Raw genomic sequence first — 16,047 nt, forward strand, 5'->3', positions numbered from 1 at the left:
GGGGATCAGACCAGGGCCTTGGCACACAAAGCAAGTTCTGTTGAGCTACGTTCCCACCTGGCAAGACAGAATTACTTTTTATAAAAATAATAGAATGGTGTCCTAAAAAAATTTTTTTTTGAAGGTCTCCACTTGATCAGTTTCACTGGGTAGACAGTCTAGAATAATTCACTCAAGGTTGCTCAGTCCAACTTATTGGAGTCTATGTCCTTCAAGTACTGACGGCACATGGTGAGCCTGTATTTCCGGATCAGACTGTAGCTGTTAGAGCAAAGGCTGCAGGAGCGAGAACCCTGGCCAAACTTCCATGGGTGACTCCAGCAGAGCTGCTGGTGACCCATCTTGCCTTCAGACAGCCAAAAGGCTTGAGTCCTTTTTATTTTTTTTTCTTTTCTTTCTTTCTTTCTTTCTTTCTTTCTTTCTTTTTTTTTTTTTTTTTTTAAGTCTGAGTCTCTAAGCCCAGCACTTGGGAGGCAGAGAGGCAGAGCCAGAGGCAAGTAGATTTCCAAGTTGAAGGCCAACCTGGTCTACAGATCAAGTTCCAGGACAGCCAGGGCTACAGAGAGAAACCCTATCTTGAAAACAACAACAATAACAAAAAAAGAGGGGTTAGCTCAAACTACTGTACCAACCAAGGACAATGCATGCAGTAAACCTAGACCCCCTATTCAGATCTAGCCAATGGACAGCACATTCTCCACATTGTGTGGAGAGTGCAGACTGACTCTGACATGAACTCTGGTGCCTTCTATTTGACCACTTCCCCTTGGCGGGGTGGCCTGGTGGCACTCAGAGGAAGGGTAAGCAGGCTACCAGGATGAGACCTGATAGGCTGTGATCATATGGTGGGGGAGGAGGTCCCTGTCACAGACCTTGGGGAGGGAATAGGGTGAAAAAAGGAGGGAGGGAGAGGAGAACGGGAAGATACTAGTGAGGGGATAACAAATGAGATGTAATCTGAATAAATTATTTATTTATTTATTTATTTTCTGAGACTTGCCTTGTAGACCAGGTTGTCCTTGAACTCACAGCGATCCACCTGCCTCTGCCTCCCAAGTGCTGGGATTAAAGGTGTGTGCCACCATGCCTGATCCAATATTTTTATGTTTTTTTACTTTGAAAAGCATTCTAGAGGGCTAGAGAAGTAGCTCAGCGGTTAAGAAACTGTCTGCTATTCCAGAGGTCCTGAGTTCAATTCCCAGCAACCACATGGTGTCTCACAACCATCTGTAATGTGATCTGATGCCCTTTTCTAGCAAACAGATGTACATGGGATAGAGCACTCCTATGCATAAAATAAATAAATATTTAAAAAGAAAAGAAAAGAAAAGCATTCTAAGCCAGGCGATGGTGGCGCAAGCCTTTAATCCCAGCACTTGGGAGGCAGAGGCAGGTGGATCGCTGTGAGTTCGAGGCCAGCCTGGTCTACAAAGCGAGTCCAAGACAGCCAAAGCTACACAGAGAAACCCTGTCTCAAAAAACAAAACAACAACAGAAGAAAAAGAAAAAAGAAAGAAAAGCATTCTACTGCCTTTTCTTTTTTTATGTCTGGAAACTAGTGTTAATTGGAAAAACTGCAAAAGATGTAGACTCCCATCTTATGATGGGGTTTCCATCCCCACAAATCCACTGGACATTGAAAGCACATTAAATGCACTTCACTGCTCATCGTAGCAGCACTATCTTTCTGGCATGCTAGTAGCTTCCCAGCATCATGAGAGGATCTGTCTGTACACTGATAGCCCAGGAAGGGTTTAAATTAGAAGAGAGGAAATATGTTTTCTACTTATTTGGTAGAAGTATTATATTACTTTGGACCATCTTGCAGTTTGAGGCAAATCATTGAACCATCATAAGCTGAGCCATCTGTGTTCTTTAAGCAGCTTTGTGTAATTTGGCAGAGCCCTGGGAGATGCTGAGTCAGTAGGTTAAAGGATTGTTACTGGACTCAGGATGGCTCATGCATATAATCTCAGTATTTAAGAAGCAGAGTTCGAGGCCAGCCTGGTCTACAAAAGGAGTCCAAGACAGCTGAGGCTACACTGAGAAACCCTGTCTTGAAAAAACAAACAAATTAAAAAAGAAGAAGGAGGGGGAGGAGAGGAGAAGGAAGGGGAGGAAGAGGAGGGGGAAGAGGAGGAGGAGGAGGAGGGGGAGGAGGAGAAAGGAAGATTGTTATAATTTAGCAGCCACCCAGTTAGAATGTGTGTCAGAGCTTCATACTAAGACCCTGTTTACAAAAAGAAAACAGAAAGAAATTAAGAAAGTCCAAATAAAAACAAAGACTTTATAGGGATTTTGAGGCTGTGCCCAGTGGCTATGAGATGTGGGAACTTCTGGGGTGCAGTATACTGGAGAGTGAGGTAGTGGACAACCTTAATTCCAGCACTCAGGAAGCAGAGGCAGGCAGATCTCTGAGGCCAGCCAGGTCTGATAGTGAGCTCCAGGACAGCCAGGGCTATGTAGAGAGACCCTGTCAATAATGGTAATGATAATAACGATGATGATGATGGTGATGATGATAGAAGGTGAAGGTGGAGAGGTGAGAAAACTCCTCTTCCTACAAGAGTTCAACAACACTTCATTGCTCCAGTCTCCCTCACAGCAAGGGTGATCCCAGACAGCACTTAAGCTAGATAGACTTCCGTCATGCTGCCTTTGCCCAGGTACTCTGCACTCTTTTTATTTATTTGTTTGTTTGATTGGTTTTTCGAGACAGGGTTTCTCTGTGTAGCCTTGGCTGTCCTGGACTCGCTTTGTAGACCAGGCTGGCCTCGAACTCACCGAGTCCCACCTGCCTCTGCCTCCGGAGCGCTGGGATTAAAAGGCTTGCGCCACCACGCCTGGCCATTCTGCACTCTTATCACTGGGAATGGTGGGAATCAGTAAAGGTGTGAACCATGGCTGGGAGAAGGCTGTCTCTCTGTCTCTGTCTCCTTTCTCTCCCTCTTTCTCTCTGCGCGCATGCTCAGTAGCTTTCCACACTATTTAAGAGCATGTTATATTTGAGATCTCCTACTGAAGCCAGAGCAGGCGTCCAGGTTCCCTAAATCAAAAGCCACAGAAAACCTTTCAGCCATGAGCTCTCTGATAGGAACTCTCTTCCCCCAAATCTGCATTTCACACAAAACCACTTAAAATGCCTGCATGCAAGCCAGGCCATGGTTTTGCTGGTTTGCTGGCCATAAAGATGGGGCATTCTCTCCAATCCCGGACCAGCCAGGATTGGACCAACCTTCCAACAGAGGGTTTTTAAGTAGTAGTGCTCTAGAGTTGGCGGGTGACCTGGAAAATTGCTTTTGCTTTGTTATGTTATGCTGCTAATGGTCCGCCCGTTTAAAACTCACTCTCAGAAACTTTCTCCAAACTAAATGGGGAAGGAGGTAGCAGTTTGTTTTTTGCTTTTTGCTTGTTTGTTCATTTGCTTTTAAGAAAGAAAGAGCAGGGCAGCAATGGTGCATGTCTTTAATCCCAGCACTTGGGAGGCAGAGACAGGTGAATCTCTGTGAGTTCGAGGCCAGCCTGGTCTACAAAGCGAGTCCAGGACAGCCAAGGCTACACAGAGAAACCCTGTCTTGAAACACCCCCCCCCCCCACAAAAAAAAGAAAGAAAGAAGACGAAGGGAGAAAGAAAAGAAAAGCAAATAAAACAATATCTGAAGGATTTGGGAAGCGAGGATTCAAGCTGCTCAGGCCCCTGTGGGAACAAGGAAGGGGTCTATGTCTGTAACACCCAGCCTCTGCATGTAACTACCATGCAGTATGGTACACTTTGTAGCCCTGGCTGTCCTGGAACTCACTCTGTGGACCAGGCTTGTCTTGAACTCAGAGCTCCATCTGTCTCTGGGTTTGGGGGTAAAAGGTGTACATGATATGGTGTGTGTGTGGGGGGGGCGGTGTTAGCAAGCCCAGAACCATTTGCAGGCTGGGCAACAAACTACACTCCCAGCCCAAAGGTGATAATGTTTAAATAAATAATAGCCCAATCACTATTGCATTTGGAGGAGCACAGGCCCCTGGATGACTTTTACTTCCGGAGACCAAGTCAATGTGTGAGCACTATTGAGCTGGTTAGCGAAGGCACTTTCCTTCCTCAGCTGTTAGGTGAGGTTAATGACTGCCTGGGGTCTTGTACTTGTAGTTCTAAAGCTGCCAATTACCTTGTACTGCATGTGCCAGGTACATGGCTGAGGCCTTGGCTTTATTAGTGCATTTAATTCTCACCATCAACTCCGTTTTCAAGAAAAGGGAAGGGAGGCTTAGAGAAAATAGGAGAACTGGCTGTATCACTGAGTTCTCTGACTCCTTAGCTTCTGCTCTGAAGCCGGATATTTTGCTCTTTTCTTTCTTTCTTTCTTTCTAAAATTTATTTATTTATTTTATTATGTATACAATGTTCTGCCTGCATGTGTGACTGTCCACCAGCTCTCATATTAGATGGTTGTGAGCCACCATGTGGTTGCTGGGAATTGAACTCAGGACCTCTGGAAGAGCAGACAGTGCTCTTAACCACTGAGCCATCTCTCCAGCCCCTATTTTGCTCTTTCTAAATCAAAGCTATAAGAAAACATAAATAAGAGAAGTCATAGAGTGGGGAGATGATCTCTTAGAGTCCAGCGTAGCAGCTGTTGTTGTTGGCCCAGGTCATGTACTTGCTAAATCAGTTGTTCCTTATTGGAGGAGACTGTTTTCCAGGTGATGTTATAAGCAGACACTCTCACCCCCCAGCTTTTTTTTTTTTTCCTGGACTTAGGTTCTGACTGTTGGAACCATTTTCCCATTTCACACAAATGCTGTCACCTCTCATCTGTTGAAGCCTGAAGCTCTCAACTCTGCTTTCTGGAATCCAGCACTCTTCTTGGGACAGGAAGGTGAGACTATAGGTAAGAGATCATCTATAGAGGGACTGTGGCAACTGTGGCAGAAATGGTGGAGCCATCATGCTCAGAGGGAGACCTGGAGAAGTGGCCTGCAAGGCGTCAACTCTCCCACATGAGAGTTCTAGGATCTGGCCTCAGTTTTGATGATTCCCCTTTTAAGATTGATTTCATTGGCACATGCCTGTAATCCCAGCACTCGGGCGGCAGATGCAGACAGATCTCTCTGAGTTCGGGGCCAGCCTGGTCTACAAAGTGAGTCCAGGACAGCCGAGGCTACACAGAGAAACCCTGTCTTGAAAAAAAAAATTGATTTCATTATACTACATGGGTCCAGGGAGATGGCTTAGTGGTTAAAGCACAGGCTGCTCTTCCAGATGATCCAGGTTCAGTTCCCAGCCTGTATGGCAACAGGCAACTCCAGATCATAGGATCTGATGTCCTCTTCTGGCCTTCAGAAGCATCAGGTATCTGAGTGTTATACAAACACACATGGAGGCAAAACTTACACATAAAGTAAAAGTTAAAACAAGTTTTTAAAGCCAGGCGTGGTGACACACACCTTTAATCCCAGCGCTGAGGAGGCAGAGGCAGGCCGATCACTGTGAGTTCAAGGACAACTTGGTCTACAAAGTGAGTCCAGGACAGCATAGGCTACACAGAGAAACCCTGTCTCAAAAAACAAACAAACAAACAAACAAACAAAACAAAACAAAAAAACCCCAAGTTTTTAAAAAGTTTTATTTCATCATAGTAGTGTGCTTGCTTGGCCCACACAAAGCCCTGCATTTGTTCCCCAGTGGTTTTGGACACTATCCCTTGTGAATGTAATTTGCACCCAGATTTGTGAAATACAAAATTTTGTTCACATCTTCTAGAGAGACTACTGAGGCCTAGAGAGGCCCCGAGGATGCCTTACAGCTGGGGATGGGAAGAGGCACTGTTTCCACATTCAGCATATAGCCAGGTGTGGTGGTGCACACTTACACTGCTAGCACCCTGTGGAGGCAGGAGGACCAGTTACATAGGTGTTCGAATGCAGCCTAGGCTACAAGGGACCATTTTCAAACAGAACAAAAGCAAGCATTTAAAACAAACAAACTATTGTGCATCTATTTATTTGTGTGTCTGCATGCCTGCCTGCCACAGCAAGATAGGAGAGGTCAAAGGAAAACTTTCAGGAGTCCTTTCTCCGCTTTCACTGTGTGGCAGCACGCCTCCTGCTTCTGCGGCTTGGTTCTGCAGGCCTCTAGCTCCTCAGGCCCTGCCTCCTGCTTCCCTTCTCTCAGTAGGAGTGCTGGGATTGTGGAGGAATGCTTCCACATTCAGTGTGTTATAGGTTCCTAAGATGGAAGGTTTCTAAGAAGGTTGGCAAAGCAAGTGCTTTTGTTAAAAGCTGTCATTCTGGCCAGGCCTGGTGGCATACACCTTTAATTCTAGCACTTGGAAGGCAGAGACAGAGGCGGGATTATTGCTGTGAGTTCAAGGCCAGCCTGGTCTACAAAGTGAGTCCAGGACAGCCAAGGCTACACAGAGAAACCCTGTCTCAAAAAACTAACTAAATAAATAAATAAATAATAAAAATAGCACGTGGGAGGCAGAGGCAAGTGGATCACTTGTGAGTTTGAGGCCAGCCTGGTCTACAAAGGGAGTCTAGGACAGCCAAGAATACACAGAAAAACCTTGTCTCCAAAAACCAAACACACACACACACACATTAAATAAATAAGTAAAAAAAAAAAAAAAAAAAAAAAAAGAGGTGTCATTCTGGCTCACCATTGTTCTTAAAGAAAAACCTATTGCAGGACTATTACCGCATTTTACATAATGTGGAGATTAAAGCAGAGAGTATACAGTGGTCCTGGTGTAGATCTCTGTGAGTTTGAAGCCAACCCTGTTGAGTCTGTTCTTCCAAGGGATTTTGGTGTTTGTGGGTTTACACTCTCCTTCCTCCATGCGCTGCACTGGGACCTGAACACTGCAGGACGATCCTACTCTGGACTGTCTATCTTCCGCCTCCTTCCTCCCCTCCCTTAAGGGTAGCTCACGCTGGTTGCAAACTTGTGATCCTCCTGTTTCAGCCTTCCTGGGTTCCTTCTGGTGTGTTTTTGTTTGTAGACAGGATCTCCTCACTTTAATCTGGCTAGCCTGGAGCTCACTTAGTAACCAGGCTGGACCAAAGTGGTGGACCCAAGGTGTGCACGTTTACCAGGACCACCCTATTCTACCATAAACGCTGATGACTTCCTTTTCTTCCTGTCTCTGCTCTAAGGGAGCGGTTCCTTTCCTAGGGAACTCCCCTGGCCCACACTTCTACCACGCCCTCCTCTGGGTCCTGCCTCAGGCAGCTGCACAAATGGGAAGGTGGTGACAAGGTGAAAAGGGCAGTGGTGGCCTGGGGGGGGGGGGATGTCATGGGCCGGGATGTGCCTCCCCTATTGCTGGAGCACCCAGGCAGTTGTTTCCTCCTTGTGTCCTGCCAAATGGTTTCTCTGACTGAAGCAGAACCTCAGGCTTTATGGGAATCATCTTGGAAGGATCCAGAGACTCAGCAGGAGACCAAAAAGACTGTTTTCATAGGGCTGCCCTCTGTCACTTGGGACCACCCTTTGTCACCGGAAACCCGCCTCTTCTGAGACCTTATTAGCTACCTGACCCTGACCAAGTTATGCTTTCTCCCTGTACCTGTTTCCTTATCTGAAAAGTGGGAATGGTCAGTATACCTATCCTATTGGGCAGTTCTTCTTGTAAGTTAAATTAGAGGAAATGTTTATGATGCTAAGGACTCAGGGCCTGGCTGCCTTGAAACCCAAACTTCAAATTTTTCTAGGTCTCTGGTTCTGAATACTCAGGTTTTTAAATTTTTAATTTAATTTTTTGGTGTTGTTGTTATTTGGTTGGTTCGTTGGTTGTTGTTATTGAGACAGTGTCTACTGCAGATCCCTGGCTAAACTGGAATTTCCTATGTAGAGCAGGCTAGCCCTGAACTCAGGGAACCACCTGCCTCTGTCTCCCCGGTGCTGGATTAAAGGAGCATCACTACTCCAGGCCATGGGTTTTTGTTTTTTTAAGTTAACCGTTGAACTAACTTGGGGGGTCACAAGAAGTCAAAATAGGTGAGTTGTCCTTTAAAACTGCCAAATTAACAGTTTAAAAAGACAAAGGCTTACTCATTGTGGCCACATTGGGGAAAGAGGCCAAGGGATCCAGTGACCCCCGTGATCAGAGTATGTACCCGAAGAATCAAGTTCAGTAGACAGTGCTAGAGATAAAACCTAATCAAAGCAAGTTCGCAGCCTCAGCTCAGGGGGACCAGGGTTTCTGGAAAATTCTTTTGAGAATTCTAATTTGCATCCAGAGAGAACTCCTGGAAGCTCAGGAGACCCCGGGGACGTCCTCCGGGTGTTGATGGGCGCTTCCTCCTCTTTCCTGACAATACCGCTTCGACCCTTCAACACAGTTTTTTTAGGGGTAGGGCCTTCGTCTCCGGTGAGCTGAGCACCTCCTCAGAGTTGTTACACAGAACAGCTGTTCTGATATTAGTCTATAGGCGGGAAGCACTCCACCCACCCATCGTTCATCTTTAGAAGCTGTTAAGATGTAAGCATCCTGGGGCCAAGGACCCCGTCTGCGACATCACTGTTGTATAGTGGACCAGTTATGACCTGCACTTAGTTAAAAAAAAATAATAATAATAATTAAGTGACTGAATGAATTAAGTCCCAGGAAGACAGTTGAGTATTTTGTGTGATTCCGCCCCCCCCCCCCGCACCGCCCCCCACCCTCGCCGCCCCTTAGTCCTGAGCATCTGATTCTCATTACTTCTACAGCTCGGAAAGTCTCTCTCCCTGCCTTGGCGTCTTATAAACCTCGTGTACGCACATCGACATTTAACCATAAATCCACAGTTCGGGGGCTGGCAATTTTGAGGAAAAGGGATTGGTAGAAGGGGATCTAAAAAGTAGCCAGAGGGCCAAGACCTGCGAGGCACAGCTGTCCGGTAGGGAAAGGTACTCCGGGATGCAACAACCATCAGTGGGGATGGCCACTGTTTCCCGGGACCTTGGAGGAGGGGGCACACCGCAGGAGAGGGGACACCGTACAGGTCGTGGCCAGTAAACCACAGGAGTAGCAGCTTGTGCATTCTTGTTCGTAGGCGGCGCCTACGGGAGATAGGATGCATAGATTTGGGGTAGGGTGGGGAGCCCACTGGGAAGGGCTGCGAGGGAGGAGCCTGTGTTTGTCTCTTTAAGAACCAAGCGCTGCCCCCGCCTTGCAGGCGCCCGGAGTCTCACAAAAGAACAGGATGTTGTTGATTTGTCACCAAACCACAGAGAGGAAATGATTGTAAATTTCCTTTAAACATCCCCACCGCGGTCCGGCCGCCCCCGCTTCCGCCTCCGCCGCCCCCGCCGGGCTCAGCGCAGCAGGGCCTCTGCGCTCCTGCGGCCGCTTCGACTCCAGCTCTCCAGCCCCGGCTCCTGCGAGCCCAGGAGGGTGCACCCCCTGAGCTTATAGGAACATCCCTGCCCTCTGATTGCTGAGGGGCTTTTTAAAAAATTAAAGCCGAGGAAGGCCCACAGCCCACATGGGCGCACAGGGCTGCACGATCATGCATTGTTGGTTCTGCTTGCTGTTGGGTCCAGGAAGCACCATCCTCGCTCCGAAGCCTAATCAGGGGCCGGGATCTTGGTTTTAATATCGAGGGAGACTTGAGGCACGCGGAGATGACTTGAGTCACCAGTTCCTTTTCCCCACAACTGGTTTAGGTCACCCAGAGCTTATATGCCTTGCCAGAGAGCTACAATGCCGGGGAAACATTCTAGAAATACGGTCCCAAGCCGTGGTGGCAGTCTCAGTTGCCAGACCAAAGTAGAGACCCATAATCTCAGTTACTTCATCGGGAACACACCTGCCTCTGCAGCTGGCGTTCCCTTCTTTGAAAACCCACTTGGGTTTCAGTGCATCTGTGCCTGTCTGCCACTTCACCTCCTCCCGTCCCGTGGCTCTTGTTGCCTTCAATTTAAGATAGCTGGAATTCTCTCTTACGTTAGTTCTCTCAACCAGTGACTTGGCCCAAAAACGCAATCTACCTGCTTGGTCTGTGGTGTAAGAAGGGGCTGCCTTAGTTGCAGATAGTGTTCCTGTAGAGCAATTACTGCTTACTCTGGAATTGTCTGCCTCGGGCTTCTAGAACATTAAAAACAGCAGTTCATTCCCTAGGCATGCCCTTAATCTTTGCATGTAAAACCAGAAGGTAGATGATGCTATTTATATGGGCTGATGAGGAAGTTTCTAAGTTGAACTGGAGCCGCTCTCCCAGGCTAGACTCATTACATTCTGATTACTGGTGGGCTCCTTCTTTAATATTTGTTAATTATAAATTGGTTTAATTTCCAAATTTAGCAAATACAAGTTTAATTTTTTTTTTTAATTAACAAATTGAATTTGTTAAAATTGGTGCGGAACTAGTTACAGGGGAAGCATTGGCTGCGTCTTTTGTCTCCTCAACCTCCAGGGCCACCTGGGCAAGTCTTTGTGCCTCTCTGAGAGCTGGTGTGAGCAGTTGAGGTCCTCAGACTGGAACTATCAGTTGTCAGCTTTATGACGTCTTCTGAGTGGTCATAGAGGGGCCTTGAATGGCTTGGGGACTGGTGGGGAAGCTGAGCAATTGCCTGCACCTCATTGTGAGTGGGTGCGTGCATGTGTGCATGCATGTTGAAACTCCCCAACCCAACCTTTCATTCTACTTGAGTGGGAAAAATGAAGCTACCGGGTGCTAGACCGCTAAGGTTAAACAGCTTCTGAGCTCAGCAGGCTCTGTTCAGATTCCCAGCTATTGGAGCAATGGCAAGAGCTGCTGATGTGACTTGGCCACCAGTGCTGTCCCAGTTAATGTTAGGTATTTGCCACGTGCCATGTTCTGTGAGGAATGCTGCTCTTTTTTTTTTTTTTTTTTTTAAATATTCTTAATCCTAAGAGATGAGCAGTTGGTACTTGGGGTACCTGGTGAAGTTACATCTAACAGTGGAGAGGCCGGGGTGACACTTGTACTCCCAGGATCCCCTGGGCCTATGCATAAAGAATTCACCCACACTGGAACTCGGACTGCGGTTGCTTGCCTTCAGTCACTGTGGACAGACAAGAGGATTCTTGGTGATGGTGGCCTTGCAGAGGGATTTGCGGCCGCCTTGGCTCCTGGGCGCTGCAGCTGTCTGTCATTCTTCGGCTTGGAGCACAATTGTTGCTCGGTCTCCAGAGTGGGTCTCGGTGTTTCCACCTGTCCTTTTATAGAATTCCAGTCAAATCCCCTGGAACAGGAGTTACAGGCATCTGTGAGCTGCGTGGTGTGGGTGTTGGAGTCAAACCTAAGTCCTCTGTAAAAGCCCAAGTTAATATTTATTAAACACCCAAATACCTATTACGTGCTAGGTGCCACCATCACAGATCTTAGAGATAACAGCAGTCAACAAAACACAAACCTCCTGGGAAGTTAACAAGACCCCAAAATTACATATCTATACACAATACATACAAATATGTGCATGTGTTTGTACGTTTGTGAAATGGCAGGCTGGACTTCGGGTTATGGTTGAAATGAAGAGTGAAGGGGAGGTGTGTGTGTGTGTGTGTGTGTGTGTGTGTGTGTTGTGGGAGTTAGTTTCTTCTAGGGTGGTCAGGAAGCCTCAGTGGTCAGATGGGGTGGGGGGTTGGTGCGGCACACAGATTTTAGGAAGGAGCTTGTGCTAGGCAGTTGGGATGGCAACGGAAACAGGCTGGGGTGGGGCTGTGGCGTGCTGCACCTGCTCTGCCGCAGTCACTGTGCCTTTATGGAGCTTTATGAAGAACAAAGCTCAGAAAGGTTATGTGATTTGCCTATGACCACCCAGCTAGGTAGAAGAGGTGATATTTAAACAGCAGTCTTAGTGTCACCTCCTGAGTGCTGGGGTTATAGTAGTCATGTCCCTGGCGCTCTCTGTTCTGAATCAGCAAGCTTCTTCACACTGAGGGGGGTGGAGGGGAGGGGGACTCTTCTTTCACAAGCAAGTGGTGTTTAATTAATGATTTGGTACTTCTGGTTTCTAGAGAATTAAGCATCACATTGACCGAGGAGATAGCTAGCTCAGGACAAGCAGGAATGACACGGGCTCAAGACTCAGTTTGTTTTTGTGAATGAGAAGGAAGTAGTATGTTTGATTCTGCAAAACCCCATGTGACATTTATAGCAGAAGGGGGAGAAACACTTTAGGATTACTGTAAACAAGAGATATGGGGGACCTAGGGTAGCCTGGATCCCTCAGCACCCCCCCCCTTCATTTTAATTTCCCTGCAATAGGCCCAACACAGCGGGCTGTATTATACAACAGTAATTAAAAACACTCTGGATTAGGGAGCTGAGATTTATAGGGCAAACAGGAGCGGGGGTGGTGGGGGGGGTGAGGGTGGGGTGGTGGGGGGGGGGGCAACAGACGCTCTTTTATTCGCAGGCAGGTATTCAAATTGCCACTGTTTTCTTCCTGACACTGTCTCCTACTTGCTTAGATACCCTCCCCTTCCCGCATTATTTCCAAGCGTCTGCTCAGCCTGCTGTTGGGTGGAGTTTGTAAAGACTATAGACCTGTATTCCCTTATCCAACAGCCTAGGGAAATGCGAGTCAGAATCCAGCCTGCCGCACATGAAGAGAGCAGGGGCCAGGAGCAGAACCCAGGGTGAGCAAGTGCCAACCCTCTTCCGGTCTCCCTAGACAGCTGTCCACATGTTAGTGAAAGTGAGTGCTCCCAAAAGCGGAACACCCCCAAACACCTTTCCAGAGCAAGTGCTGTCATACTGTACTCTGTTCACAACATTGTTTTCAACTATGGCACTGGGGAAGAAGGCAACAGAAATAGAAGGGGGGAGGGTAAAAAGGTAACGGCTTTACAGTCTAGATTCTAGAACTTGCTCTAGACCCTAGAACAAGAGATAGGTGGAAATGGCTGATGAGAAATTTGGGGCCAAATTAATTTGTTTGGAGACCAAGATCGTTGTTGAGTGATTATTATAGGACAGATGCTCTGAGTGCCTACACATTGGAGAGATGACGTCATGGTTGTACATCATGCACCCTCCTGTGGGTTTCCCTCGTTGCTTGGATAAAGGAGGATGTGACAGGCAGTCTTTGCTATATGGAGTGCAGAAAAGAGGTAGGCATAGTCCGACAGCCTTGGCAAGTGTTGTGCAAGGTGGTCTTGTTAAAGCAAGGAAGAGTGGAAGTCCTTATTGCTTGAGGGGATCAACCTGGAGCTCAGAACATGAGCCTTCCTTCCCCAGGGCTGATCTCATCGCAGGGTAATGGTCCCTGGAGGGTGCTGTTCCTGGAATCCCAACAGACAATGACCTTTGGGCTTCTGGTGCAGGACTTTGGAAACACGCTTATCTTTCTGCCTTCAGCGGTGGAGGGGGCTGAGAGGATTAGATAACCATTGTGTTTTAAATAGACACTCCTGAGTGAGTCATACACACCTACCTGCAGTCCTGAGCAGAGGGCTGACCCAAAGTAAAGGACACAGATACAAAGGAAGGCAGAGATGCCAGCCTCTTATCCAGCTTTTGGTTACATGGGGACCCAAGTACGGGAGTCAGTGGTGTTCAGCAAAAGCAGCTTTTAGGATCCTGTTATAACGACAGTCTGGTGTGATCCAGACTGACATCTGACCTTGAATCGGAGGTGACTCTTATGTTTTGGTAACTTACAAGTCTGAACCTTACTTTCCTCATAAAGGAATTAAGGGGGAAAAAAAGTTTATATAAACCACACACCTAATCAGGAAGTGCTGATAATGGGGTGACTGAGGTCCTGAAGGAGGGCTGATTACAGGTGGAAAAGGAGTTGGGGTTCCCACTGCCTGCCTTTGTCCAAGTAGCAGGAGTGCTGGGGACTCTCATCCGGATTTAGATGGTTTGAGATGAGAGCTGCAGGGTGGAGTAGACAACAGTCGGTGCTTTAAGTTTGTTCCCCAAGATTATTTTCCACATGCTTTGTGTTTATCCAGATAGTCCACAGCAAGCCCCGTGAGAGGCTAGGGCTGCCCACTTGACACACAGGACAACAGGCACCGGATGTGTGCATACCCTGCCAAGGTCACCTCCAGTCTCCCGAGGAGGTCTCCAGCCGGTCAGCGGCCAGCAGCCAGTGATGAGAAATCACACAGGAAGGAGGAGGCCCGCACTGATTGCAGGCAGGCAGCAGGGGAGCCTTCCTGTTCCCCAGGATTCTCAGAAGCAGGCTCTCCTCCACCTGCAGAGCCCAGGGCTCGGCCTCCCAAGTGGCCCATGATCCCCTCAAAGGTTCTGGACCTGCTTTGGGGTCAACGGGAAAGGGATTGTTAAGCATACAGGGGAGAAGCAATAGAGACAGGAAAAGAGAGAAGAAGACTATGTTGGATGCTGGTGCTGGAGTTCAGCTGAAAGGATGCTGGCCCCCGGCATGCACAAAGCCTGAGTTTCATCCCCAGCCCTGCATATGCCAGGCATAGGGGGCACAGACTTGCAATCCCACCTCTTCAGAGATACAGGCAGGAGGATTAGAATCTTAAGGTCATCCTTAGCTACACAGGAAGTCTACAACAGCTGGAAGGAAGGGAAGGAGGAAGGAGGGAAGGAGGGAGGGAGTTTGGGCCCTGGGACAAGACAGACCCTGGTTTACTGGTTTCTTGACAAGACACTACTTTTCAGAATCTTACTTTCCTCCTTTGGCAAGTAGGATGGTAACAGTGCCCAAGTGAAAGGGTTGTTGGGAGAATGAAATAAGGTGTATGCTGTTTATTTAACAGTTCCTGTGCAGAGAAAGCCCTTTACTGTTCTGTTACTACTGAGGCTAAGAGGCTAAGCTGAGCTGAACAGGCGGTGGACAGGCTTCTGGTCACTCTAGAGTCCTCCCGACCTTGGACCACTTAGATGAGCTATTGGTGGAACTCTGTCTTCGCTAGCTTCTAAAGTCAGCCACGCAGAAGATGCCGTCTTGTCCTCTAAGGCCCACAGAGCAGGGCCAGACAAACCTCTGACATCTCCTTGTGCTAGCTTGCCCTCCTTGGCGTGACACTCCAGGCCTGGGAGGGTCGTTTCTCAGTTTCCCTTCTTCCTCTCATCTTGATGTCTTGGTGTTGCTCCCTCCTCTCATCACTGTCCGGAACAGAAAGCCCTGTCATGGTGCGGTGCTTCTGACCGTTTAGGCCACTGCAGCTGGATGAACAGGGTCCTGGCTTCAAGGGCAGTGAAAGCCTGAAGTATACACACTTCACAATGAAAAGGAACTCTGAAAGCTGTGTGTGGTGGCTCACATGGGAGACAAGAGGCAGGCGATCTCTGTGAGTTCAAGGCCAGCCTGGTCTACAAAGTGAGTCCAAGACAGTCAAGGCTACACAAAGAACCCCTGTCTCAAAAAAACCAAACCAAACCAAACCAAACCAAAAAACAAAAAAAACCCTAAACTTTATCTAGGCTAGTGAAGCCAGTTTGCAATGAAAAAATAAAAAAATAAAAATGGAAGATCATGAAACTTTCCCTGGGACAACCAGAAAAGGAAGGGGACCCTGAAACACAACTTGGTGGTATTCACTGCCATGTTAGCAACATTTTCAAGCTCTAGCCCTTTTGTAAAACTCCACTGCACTTATTTGCTTATCTATTTCCTTATTTATTTTGAGACCTGGTGTGTGTGTGTGTGTGTGTGTGTGTGTGTGTGTGTGTGTGTGTGTGGTGTGTGTGTGTGTGTTCACACATGTGCATATGGCCTGACGGCAACCTCAGCGGTGTTCCTCAGGAGCTATCTTGTAGCTTTGTAGCTTTAAAAACCTTATTTAAAAGCCAGGTGGCACACACCTTTAATCCCAACACTTTCTCTGTGGGTTTGAGGCCAGCCTGGGCTACAGAGCAAGTTCCAGGATAGCCAGGCCTTCCCAGAGAAACCCTGTCTTGAAAAACCAAAACTAAACAAAAAAAATAACAAAATCCCCCCCAAAAAAACCTGTTTAAAATATTTCTCTTTCCCTCTCCCCCCTTGCCGTCTCTCTCCCCTCCCCCAACTCTGTGTGTGTGTATGCGTGTGTATGCGTATGCACGCGTGCTTGCGCTTGCGCTTTGGTCATGGTGTTTTTATATCACAGCAATAGAAACATCCAACTAAGGCAG

At 47.7% G+C, this 16,047-nt stretch overlaps 1 long non-coding RNA gene across 2 annotated transcripts in view; it reads left to right on the plus strand.

Annotated features, from left to right (window-relative positions):
* The window catches only part of LOC127204415 (uncharacterized), a 52,637-nt gene that overhangs the window by 20,523 nt on the left and 16,067 nt on the right, over positions 1–16,047 (plus strand). The window lies entirely within an intron of this gene.

Source organism: Acomys russatus, chromosome 20 (assembly GCF_903995435.1).
Source record: "Acomys russatus chromosome 20, mAcoRus1.1, whole genome shotgun sequence".
NCBI classification, from domain to species: Eukaryota; Metazoa; Chordata; class Mammalia; order Rodentia; family Muridae; genus Acomys; species Acomys russatus.